We start from the raw sequence: 7,474 nt of genomic DNA, 5'->3' as shown, positions 1-7,474 counted from the left end.
ATAACGTACTCGGTTACTAACGTAACCTCGGTTCTCTCTAGGAGAGGGAACGAGTACTGCGTCGAAGAACGCTACGGGAAAGATATTTCTTTGTCGAGATTGAAGCCAAAAATTAATCCTTAATTTTGTAATATTGTAAAACGCTTTTCTGAAGCATACAACCTAGGCGGAGCAATACAGCTCACCCATTGGCTGCTCTGCCAGAAAAGCACAGCCTATGCGAGGCCAGGACGCTGACCAATGAGGACGCTTCGCGCCCTTCTGCGTCACCTCCCGCCCAAACAGGCGTGGCCTAGGCCTATAAATACGAGCATAGCTGTCTAACACGCCGATTTTCGTCAATGAAGCGACGCAGCGTGGACACGCACGGCATGAGACGCAGTACTCGTTCCCTCTCCTAGAGAGAACCGAGGTTACGTTAGTAACCGAGTACGTTCTCTTACGTAGAGTTCTCTCGTACTGCGTCGAAGAACGCTACGGGAACCCTATGCAAACCGCCGTGCGTGTTCTTGGATCGACACAGACACCTAAGGGCGCGCGCGCCCTGGTATACAAGCGCCTACCCCAAGAAGTATAGGGAGAGCGGCTAAAATAGCATCATCCCTTATAGTAGTGCCTCTTAAGGCATAATAGCATATATATGTAAATATAGATATATATGAAGGGTAATAGCATGCTCATGGGACACATTGTCAGTGAGTGATGCTTAAACATTGAAGTGACCTGGGCCGCAGCGCGGGGCAGGAACACTTATACATATTAGGCATTGAAGTGACCTGGGCCGCAGCGCGGGGCAGGAGCACTTGTACATATTACCATTGAAGTGACCTGGGCCGCAGCGCGGGGCAGGAACACTTATACATAGTCTTCTAGACCGAGAGCAGTTTAGCCTGCAACGCAGGAACCTCTAGGTTATAGAACCTAATAAATGTAGACGGGGAGGCCCAGCCTGACGCCATACAGATATCATGTAACGAGATTCCGCTATACCAAGCCCATGAAGAGGCCATGCCTCTCGTGGAATGTGCTCTGATGCCCAAAGGGCATTCCAAGCCTCTAGATGCGTAGGCTAGCGCAATGGCGTCCACTACCCATCGAGATAGACTCTGTTTCGTTGCGGCTCGTCCCTTGGAGTGCCCGCTGAACGAAACAAAGAGCTGCTCCGTCTGTCGAAAAACAGCGGAGCGGGACACGTAAGCTCTTAATGCCCTGACCGGGCAAAGGGAGCTATTTCCGTCCTCTGAGGCCGGCATGGCCGACAGGGAGATGACCTGAGCCCTGAACGGTGTGTTGAGGGACTTAGGCACGTACCCATGCTTCGGTTTCAATACGACTATAGAGTCGTTTGGCCCGAACTCCATACAAGAAGCTCTCACTGAGAGCGCTTGCAAGTCTCCCACACGCTTCACTGAAGCGAGAGCCAAAAGAAACACGGTCTTGAGAGACAGGTGTTTCATGTCAACTGAGTGAATAGGCTCGAAAGGGGCCCCTTTCATAGCGTTCAACACTGTAGAAAGGTCCCAAACGGGGACTGAAGGAGGCCTTGGAGGGTTTAACCTCCTGGCGCCTCTCAGGAAGCGGACCACCAGGTCGTTCCTGCCTAGTGAACGGCCAAGCGTTGGATTAACGAACGCTGATATGGCAGCCACATAGACTTTGAGCGTGGATGGGGTTCTTCCCTTATCCAATAGCTCTTGCAAGAAGGAGAGAATCTCCGGTTCTCCACACTGAAGTGGTGACAGACCTTGATCTGAACACCATCCAGAGAACACCGACCATTTGGAAGCGTAGAGCCGTCTAGTAGACGGAGCCCTAGCTTGTTCGATCGTGTCTAACACTCCTCTTGGGAGGTTAGCGGGTACCCGATTATGGCCCATACGTGTAGGGACCAAAGCTCGGGGTGAGGATGCAGAATCGAGCCCTTGGCCTGTGAGAGGAGGTCTCTCCTCACTGGAATCGGCCACGGGGCAGTACTTTTCAGTCGCATCAAAGCTGGGAACCAGGTCTGATTCGTCCAGAATGGAGCAACTAGCAGTACTGAGCATCCGCTCTCCTTGATACGCTCCAGCACTTGAGGCAGGAGTGAGACAGGAGGAAAAGCATAGAGCGGGCGGCGGGGCCAGACTCTGGCCAGCGCGTTCGCGCTCTTCGAAAAGAATTCTGGGCAATGAGCGTTTTCCTGGTTTGCAAACAGGTCTATTTCCGCTCTGCCGAACGTTTTCCACAGCAGACGCACTGTCTGTGTGTGTAGGGACCACTCTCCCGTAGGAACGTTGTTCCGTGAGAGTCTGTCCGGGCCTACGTTCAAGTGGCCTGGCACGTGCATTGCTCTTAACGAGCGCAGGTTGTGCTGGGCCCACACCAGTATGCGTTCCGCTAACCTGAATAGGTTCCGGGATCTCACGCCACCCTGGCGGTTTATGTAGGCTACTACCGACATGTTGTCCGAGCGGACCAGGACGTGGTGTCCTTTTATCCGGGGACAGAAGCGCCTCAGCGCAAAGTCCACTGCCATCATTTCCAGGCAGTTTATGTGCGGTAGTTCGGCTCGCTCTGACCACTGGCCAAAGAGCGGACTGCCGTCGAGCAGTGCTCCCCAGCCTGAGGTGGACGCGTCCGTGGACACCACCTTCAGGCTCGAGGAAGTCCCCAGGCTTACACCTGACCGGTACCAGTCTGACGCTCTCCATGGTGTCAGGGCTGAAATGCATTCCTGAGTGACCTTGAGGCGATAACGACCGTGTAACCATGCTCGGCGCGGTACGCGCGCTCTCAACCAGAACTGTAGTGGGCGCATGCGCAGCAGGCCCAACTGCAGCACTGTTGAGGCTGAGGCCATGAGGCCCAGCATTTTCTGAAATCTCCTGAGTGGCACTATGTGGCCGCTGAGGAAGGATTTCGCCATTTGCAGAGTATTTTGCCTGCGCTGTGATGACAGCTGTGCTGTCATAGACAGTGAGTTCAGATCCAGTCCTAAAAAGGAGATCCTTTGACTGGGAAACAGTGAACTTTTCTCCCAATTGACTCTCAGACCTAAGCACTCGAGGTGATCGAGAATTAGGGTCTTGTGGCGGATGCGTTCTGAAGGTGATTGAGCTAGAATCAGCCAATCGTCCAAAAAATTCAGAATTCGAATGCCGCGGAGTCTCAGAGGTGCCAGCGCCGCGTCCATGCACACTGTAAATGTACGAGGTGCTAGAGACAGGCCGAATGGCAGGACTGTGTACTGATATGCCTGGCCCCCGAAGGCGAATCTCAAAAATCGCCTGTGACGTGACGCAATTTGTATGAAAATACGCGTCTTTCAGATCTATTGCCATAAACCAGTCTCCTCGGCGAATCTGCGCGAGGAAAGCTCTGGTCGTGAGCATTCTGAACTTTCGCTTTGTCAGCGCTTTGTTCAGATGCCTGAGATCTAAAATGGGTCTGAGACCCCCGTCTTTTTCGGTTCCAGAAAATATCTGCTGTACAGACCCCCTTCGCTCTGAGCTTGAGATAAAGGCTCTATGGCCCCTTTGCTCAATAGCTTCGCTATTTCGGCTCGAAGTAGATGTGCTACTTCTGTTTTCACCGTAGTTTCGACTTTCTCCGTGAAACGGGGAGGGCGTCGATGAAACTGTAGCGAATAGCCTCTTTTTATAGTCTCTAGCACCCATTCTGAGACCCCGGGAAGTCATTCCCATGCATCTGCACGTGTGACTAGGGGTTGAATGTAATCTGGGCCCTGGTCGCGAAATGGCGGCGACACGAGAGCAACCGTGTAATGTGACATGGACGCCGTGGCGTGTGAGGCGGGGGGCATGTTTAACACAGTATGCATCCCGCGCGCGCTCAGCTCTCTGTGTCGAGAGAGAGCGCGCGGGACGAGTCCCGTAGGGCTCGTGATGTTTGTGAATAAACGTGGGCGCTTGGTGGCGGGCACATTTATAACACCGGGAACACTGTTTTTGTGTACTGACTGACCGTTCGTTAGTTTCGTTTTTACAGAAAACCGCGGAACGTGCAGTGTGTAGTGGTTGTGGGCACTTGGCAGTGGGTCACGCTCACTACATGTAAAACACAATCGGCATGAGCCGATTTTATGTGTGCAGACCCTGCGTTGTTCAGGGCTGTGCTTGCACGGGTTGAAAAACCGGGCTCTGGTCGCGAAATGGCGGCGACACGAGAGCAGTCGTGTGCTGTAACATGGGCGCCATTGCAGCGTGATGCGGGGGCGCGCTTAATCGAGCGGGCAGCCCGCGCGCGCTCTCAGCTCTCTCAGGTGAAAGAGAGAGCGCGCGGTGCGAGCCCCGTACGGCTCGGGATGTTTGAGAATAAATGTGGGTGCGTGAACGCGGGTACATTTATAGCACTGGGAAGTACTGTCTATTAGAACTGACTGACCGTGCATTGGTTTCGTTTCATAGAAACCGTGTGACATGTAGTTTGTAGTGATTGTGGGCGCTTGAAAACGGGCACGCTCACTACATATAATGCACAATCGAAATGAGTCGATTTATGTGTGCAAACCCTGTATGTGTAGGGCTGTGCTTGTGTGTACGAATGGGCACTAGGTCGTGGGCATTACGGATACACACATTACATCATCGGCTGTGGCCGGGACACCGTGTAGCACAGAGAGTACTGTCTATCAGAACCGACTGACCGTGCATTCGTTTCGTTTTTACAGAAACCACGGGACATGCAGTGTGTAGTGATTGTGGGCACTGAAAAGCGGGCACGTTCACTAACTTACATGTGAAGCACAACCGACACGGGTCGATTTTATGTGTGCAAGCCCTCTATTGTGTAGGGCTGTGCTTGTGTGTACGAATGGGCACTAGGTCGTGGGCATTACGGATACACACATTACACCATCGGCCGTGGCCGGGACACCAGTAAATACATTTTCAGATTTACCTGGGGCGTCGTGAAAACGGCGTCTGTGTGCAGGCAAACGGGCATTGATGCCGATTTGGTGACTGCAAAATACACTGGCACGGTCGCGAATGTTGGGACTGTGCGAGCGAGACATTTTAGTGAAATCCGGCCGCGGCGGGATTTTAACACTGTAGCTTTCCTCGAAGCAGAAATGCGCATCCTGGCTGAAAACGGGGCTTTCCGGGACTCCGCGATTTCCTCGTGAATTCAGGAAGAAAAAGGCGCGGGTCGTGAGGACGGTAACGTACGTTCCTCTGCAGAAAAGCAGCCATCCAGCCGGTAAGCGCATCGATGCTGGTCTTTCTCCGTCGACGCTCACGAGCGGCGGGGGAGGGGAGATCCTCGGAGCTCGCCCATCCCTCGCTACCCGAAGCGAGGAGAGAACAGCAGTCGTCCTTTACAGACACGGCTTCATCTTCCTCATCCATGACGGACGCGGCGGCACACAGCGGCCCTTGTCCGTCGGTCAGAGAGTCGAGCGAAGCGGGCGGAGAAGCTAGCGGCAGCAGCGGCGAGCATCTCGTGGTGAAGGGAGGTTCCGGGCTCCGCTGAGCACGGCGCTTTTCACGGCGCGGCACTACAGCGGGCGGAAAAGGGTGCAGCTTCAGTAAATGAACGCCAGGCGAGTCCGCAGAGTCACCGTAGGCATCAAATCACAGTGATGGCAGCCGCCATCGACGAGAGCTGAAGCTGCGTGATACTCACAGGCAGGAAACACAAGCACGTGGTCCCCGTCGCTGAGCGGGGCTCTACACGAGCCACAGGAGGTGCGAGACATCTTGAAAAAGACGCTCGGCTCTTTTAGTGTGGAAAAACTGTGTGACGCGACGGCGAACACACACACACAAAACACACACACATAATGTAAAGGATATTCCACGCCGGAGAAGCGCAGCAGGGAACGGCGGCTGAAGGCGGCGATGACCAGCGGCTTCAGGTAAGAGGCGCGTCCTGCTGAGGTGCTTGTTCCAAACGGCTGTGGCGGCTCGAATCCAATCCAACGATGCGTGCAGCTTCGTGAATTTAAGAAAATCGGCGTGTTAGACAGCTATGCTCGTATTTATAGGCCTAGGCCACGCCTGTTTGGGCGGGAGGTGACGCAGAAGGGCGCGAAGCGTCCTCATTGGTCAGCGTCCTGGCCTCGCATAGGCTGTGCTTTTCTGGCAGAGCAGCCAATGGGTGAGCTGTATTGCTCCGCCTAGGTTGTATGCTTCAGAAAAGCGTTTTACAATATTACAAAATTAAGGATTAATTTTTGGCTTCAATCTCGACAAAGAAATATCTTTCCCGTAGCGTTCTTCGACGCAGTACGAGAGAACTCTACGTAAGAGAACTGTATTTTCACTGGAGCATTTGGACTTGGTCTTGATTCAGACAAGTTTGGATCCTCACTTATTATGTCGAAAATATTTATTTCCTGATTTAATACTGATTTTATTTTTACATATTGATTCTTACATCTTATTTAGTGTAGGCAATGCTGCTTTCAGTTCACTGAGCATTATTGCAGCTCCAATCCAATAATAGCAATGACCAACGAAACAAAGTCTCAGCTTTTAAATTATGTATGTTTGTTCATTTTAATCTTCAACATTGTTGTGATAGTCCAAATGAGATATCCCTGTAGTTTGCAGCATTAGTTGGAAGAGGGTTTTTTCTTCAGAAAAAGTAACATTAACCTACCTGAAATGTTTACAAATGAGTAGACCTATATCAAATCAAGAGCTTTTGAATCAGACACAAATCATGAAATCTGCATCAAAACAACACAAAACCAAATTTAGGCTCAGATAAATCACAAAAATTAACTACAATAATGGAACAGAACAATTAAAGAAAAAGACAGTTAATTCATATTATTAGAAAAATTACTGCTTAGACTCAACTTGCTCCACCCAGAGTGGTCCGGGTCGGTTACGTGCAGCACATTACGGGTCTCGAATTTTTGGACCCGTGTAGACCCCTAATTCAATGTGCCTGGATGGACATATACTGTTGCAGTGTTGTAAATGATAAGTAAGAACAAAACAAATAGAAAACACAAACAATGTCCCCACACAGCGACAGGTGTAGCCTACCCAATGGACTGAAGTCATTTGTGGGCGGAGCAACCAATCAGAAAGCTCCCGAAACCACACACTTCCATTCAATTTATTTTACTCGATTGACATCCAGTATTAATCTGATTATTTTGCGGGACTCAGGATTTAGGCTAATGGCAGAAGGTCTGGAATCTATTACAGGTGTTTATGGTCAAGGAAGGACCGCCCAAGAGGACATTAGACTGACATGTTGTCACGGATACAACGGAAGCAGACAGGTGGTAAGTTGAATTGAAGTTTATTGAACAAGGTGCAACAGATCCGGGATGCAATGGTGAGTAGATACTTTGAAGTTAGAGTTCACAAAGACTTAACTGAAAGGTAAACAATGTCTCTTGGTTGTAGATGCTGGCGAAAGGGTTCGCGAGGGTTCTCAATGGAAGGCAGACGGATGGTTGAAGACAGCAGATGGGAGACACCGAACACGACAGGTAAGTAGAATCTCTGAGGTG

The sequence above is a fragment of the Phoxinus phoxinus genome, assembly GCF_949152265.1.
Source record: "Phoxinus phoxinus genome assembly, chromosome: 12".
In the NCBI taxonomy this organism is placed as follows: Eukaryota; Metazoa; Chordata; class Actinopteri; order Cypriniformes; family Leuciscidae; genus Phoxinus; species Phoxinus phoxinus.
Note: the sequence above shows the minus strand (reverse complement) of the source record.